This window comes from Xenopus tropicalis, chromosome 1, assembly GCF_000004195.4.
Source record: "Xenopus tropicalis strain Nigerian chromosome 1, UCB_Xtro_10.0, whole genome shotgun sequence".
In the NCBI taxonomy this organism is placed as follows: domain Eukaryota; kingdom Metazoa; phylum Chordata; class Amphibia; order Anura; family Pipidae; genus Xenopus; species Xenopus tropicalis.
In genome coordinates, this window is record NC_030677.2 from 183,990,073 (window position 1) to 183,995,147 (window position 5,075).

Here is a 5,075-nt window from a genome sequence, read left to right on the forward strand (position 1 = left end):
GAACTGTAAAACTGGCACTGATACACAACATTGGCCCCACTGTAACTAACTACATACCTCCCAACATTTGAAAAAATGTTTTGACCACGCCCACTTTTGTAGTCATGCCCCAATTACCACACACCCCTTTTTTTTTTTTTTTTTAAACTACTCCTTTTATATAGTTGAAATGGTGGGATCAGATGCAAAATATGCTATACCCTCATTCTGTACTACCCAAGCAAAACAATATAGCAACTCCTACATATTAATTCAAAGTCAGTCAGTGCCCCCATAGACAGTAGCCCCCATACACGCTCCTTCTTCTTATGTGGCTCCTTGTGCGGCGGCGACAGGCCCTGTTATAAGGTTGCGAAATGAACAAAACAATGACAGAATTAAAAAATAAATAGTAACTGCAAAAAACAACAACAAATATATAAAATCACAATGAGCTTTTTCAGGGGGAAAGAGTTAACTTACCCTCTATATGTTAGGGTAGGTAAAGGGGATTTTATAAATGTCAGGTCAAAAACAATTTAATTTCAACTAGTGATTCAGCCTTTAGAACTGTATAGTACCTGGGTATATAGTACCTGTGTATAGTGCCTGTGTATAGTACCTGGGTATATAGTACCTGTGTATAGTACCTGTATATAGTGCCTGTGTATAGTGCCTGTGTAGAGTACCTGTGTATAGTACCTGTGGATAGTACCTGTGTATAGCGCCTGGGTATAACGCCTGGGTATAGCGCCGGGGTATATAGTACCTGTGTATAGCACCTGTGTATATAGTACCTGTGTATAGTGCCTGGGTATAGCGCCTGGGTATAGCGCCTGGGTATAGTACCTGGGTATAGTACCTGAGTATAGCGCCTGTGCATAGTGCCTGGGTATAGTGCCTGGGTATAGCACCTGTGTATAGCGCCTGGGTATAGCGCCTGTGTATAGCGCCTGTGTATAGTACCTGTGTATATAGTGCCTGTGTATAGTGCCTGTGCATAGTACCTGTGTATATAGTACCTGTGTATATAGTACCTGTGTATAGTGCCTGGGTATAGTGCCTGTGTATAGCACCTGTGTATATAGTACCTGTGTATATAGTGCCTGTGTATAGTGCCTGTGTATAGTACCTGTGTATATAGTACCTGTGTATATAGTACCTGTGTATAGTGCCTGGGTATAGTGCCTGTGTATAGCACCTGTGTATATAGTACCTGTGTATAGTACCTGTGTATATAGTGCCTGTGTATAGTGCCTGTGTATAGTACCTGTGTATATAGTACCTGTGTATATAGTACCTGTGTATAGTGCCTGGCTATAGTGCCTGTGATTAGCTGCATGACAACTTTATGTCACAAGTTGTTGAGGAGCCAACCAGGAACCATGCTATACTAGATCTAGTGATCTCTAATGACCCAGAACGTATAGCAAATGTGCAAGTGGTTGAACCCCTGGGTAATAGTGACCATAATGTTATTTCATTTGATGTTTGGTGCAGGAAACAAATTTACACGGGGGCAACAAAGACAATGAATTTTAGGAAGGCAAATTTTAGCTCCTTAAGGGCAGCGCTTCAGGGCATAGATTGGGGCATTATGTTTTCTGATAAAAACACAGAGCAGAAATGGTTGTCATTTAAAATGATATTAAATCATTACTGTTCTCAATTCATTCCATTAATAAGAAAAAGTAGAAGTGTTAAGAATCACCCTATGTGGCTTAACTCTGAGGTAAAGAAGTTAATAGGGAGGAAAAGGAAAGCTTTTAAGAAATATAAGTCAGAGGGGACAGTAGATGCATTTAATGATTATAAACACTATAACAAGTGTTGTAAAACAGCAATCCGGAAGGCAAAGATAGAAAATGAGGAGCGCATCGCAGCCGAGGCCAAGACTAACCCCAAAAAGTTTTTTAAGTATATTAATAGTAAAAAGATGCAGGTTGAGGGTGTGGCCCCATTGAGTTATAATAACAATATGGTTACAGCGGATACAGAAAAGGCAGACGTGCTTAACCAGTTCTTTTCTTCTGTGTATACAGTAGAGGAGCCAGTGGGCCAAGTCCCACCCAATAGCTGCACTGTTGCCTCAGCTCTAACTACACAGTGGTTGGCACAGGATATGGTGCTTAAAGGGTTACACACGATAAATGTAAACAAGGCACCTGGGCCAGATGGAATACACCCTCGGGTACTGAGAGAGCTAGGGGCAGAATTGCAGTGGCCCTTGTTTCTGATATTCTCAGACTCTCTTTCATCAGGTATGGTACCTAGGGATTGGAAGAAGGCGAATGTCATTCCCATATTTAAAAAGGGAGTAAGATCTCAGCCTGGCAATTATAGGCCTGTAAGTTTGACATCTGTGGTGGGCAAGTTATTTGAAGGCTTGTTAAGGGATCACATTCAAAATTATGCAGTGGAGAATGCCATTATGAGCAGTAATCAGCATGGCTTTATGAAGGACAGGTCATGTCAGACCAATTTAATTGCTTTTTATGATGTGGTAAGTAAGAAGCTGGACAGTGGGGATGCAGTAAATAGTATAATCTATTTGGATTTTGCCAAAGCATTTGATACCGTTCCCCACAAACGACTGCTTTCTAAGCTAAGGTCTATTGGTCTTAGTGAAGTCGTTTGCACATGGATAGAAAACTGGCTACAGGATCGGGTACAGAGGGTGGTTGTTAATGGTACATTCTCTACTTGGAATAAGGTCCTCAGTGGGGTCCCTCAGGGTTCTGTACTGGGTCCACTTTTGTTTAATTTGTTCATAAATGACTTAGGGGAGGGTATTATGAGTAATGTATCAGTGTTTGCAGATGACACAAAACTCTGCAGACCAGTCAATTCTATCCAGGATGTGACATCCCTGCAGCAGGATCTTGACCAACTGGCAATCTGGGCAGCTAAGTGGCAGATGAGATTTAATGTGGATAAATGTAAGGTCATGCACCTGGGATGTAAAAATATGCAAGCCCCGTATACCCTTAATGGGACTGCACTAGGCAAATCCATAATGGAGAAGGACCTTGGAGTCCTTGTAGATAATAAACTTGGCTGTAGCAAGCAATGCCAGGCAGCAGCTGCAAGGGCAAACAAGGTTTTGAGCTGTATTAAAAGGGGTATAGATTCACGGGAGGAGGGGGTTATTCTTCCCCTTTACAGAGCGCTGGTAAGGCCCCATCTAGAATATGCTGTTCAGTTTTGGTCTCCAGTGCTCAAACAGGACATTATTGAGTTAGAGAGGGTCCAGAGAAGGGCAACTAAGCTGGTAAAGGGTATGGAAAGTCTCAGTTATGAAGAAAGACTGGCCAAGTTGGGTCTGTTTACACTGGAGAAGAGGCGCTTAAGAGGTGACATGATAACTATGTAAAAATATATAAAGGGATCATATAATAACCTTTCTAATGTTTTATTTACCAGTAGGTCCTTCCAACGGACACGAGGGCACCCACTTCGTTTAGAAGAAGGGAGGTTCCATTTAAATATTCGGAAAGGATTTTTTACTGTGAGAGCTGTGAAGTTCTGGAATTCCCTCCCCGAATCAGTCGTACTGGCTGATACATTATATAACTTTAAGAAGGGGCTGGATGGATTCTTAGCAAGTGAGGGAATACAGGGTTATGGGAGATAGCTCTTAGTACTAGTTGATCCAGGGACTGGTCCGATTGCCATCTTGGAGTCAGGAAGGAATTTTTTCCCCTCTGTGGCAAATTAGAGAGGCTTCAGAGGGGTTTTTTGCCTTCCTCTGAATCAACTAGTAGTTAGGCAGGTTATATATAAGCATTATGGTTGAACTTGATGGACGTATGTCTTTTTTCAACCCAACTTACTATGTTACCTGTGTATAGTACCTGTGTATAGTGCCTGTGTATACAGTACCTGTGTATACAGTACCTGTGTATAGTACCTGTGTATAGTGCCTGGGTATAGAACCTGTGTATATAGTACCTGTGTATAGCACCTGGGTATAGCGCCTGGGTATAGCGCCTGGGTATAGCGTCTGGGTATAGCGCCTGGGTATAGCGCCTGTGTATGGTGCCTGTGTATAGTACCTGTGTATATAGTACCTGTGTATAGTGCCTGTGTATAGTGCCTGTGTATATAGTACCTCTGTATAGTACCTGTGTATAGTGCCTGTGTATATAGTACCTGTGCATAGTGCCTGTGTATAGCGCCTGTGTATATAGTACCTGTGTATAGTACCTGTGTATAGTGCCTGGGTATAGTACCTGTGTATAGTGCCTGTGTATAGTACCTGTGTATATAGTACCTCTGTATAGTACCTGTGTATAGCGCCTGTTTATATAGTACCTGTGTATAGTTCCTGTGTATATAGTACCTGTGTATAGTACCTGCGTATATAGTACCTGTGTATATAGTACCTGTGTATAGTACCTGTGTATATAGTACCTGTGTATAGTTCCTGTGTATATAGTACCTGTGTATAGTACCTGTGTATATAGTACCTGTGTATAGTTCCTGTGTATATAGTGCCTGTATATAGTACCTGTGTATATAGTACCTGTGTATAGTACCTGTGTATAGTACCTGTGGGAGTGGGATGAAATCTGCAGCAAAAGTTTAGAGTTAGTTCTTAGGTAAAGTTACAGCTGCAGATTCTTTTCAGTCTTCATTTCTGCACTGCTTTCAGATTGTAATATGTCCAGAGCCCTGTCTGCATCTGTGCTTTGATTGGTCAATTTTACTGTCTGTCAGGAAAGCTGTGCTTTGATTGGGGAATCTACAAGAAAAAAGCTTGCTGGAACAGATTTGCAGGACAGTGCAGAAACCGAGTGAGGGTTTTTTGTTTTTGATTATTTTAAGGTACCAAGCAGGTTTGGGGAGGCTTAGCCTCTAGCCTTACTGAAAATCCCCCTATGAGTTGCTATCAACACAAAGTGCAAGAAGATCGCTTGTTACCAGCAGTGGGGGCTGGCAAGGTGCTACATGGATTTATTTTTAAGAGCAGGACGCACTGGAGCTTGATGCGTAGCTCTGCTAAAATGGACACAGTAACCCTGAGCACAATCACTCAGTCCCAGTTTCAAACCTACTTCCTCTTGGATCACATGAATCAAGGGGCGGAGCCATAT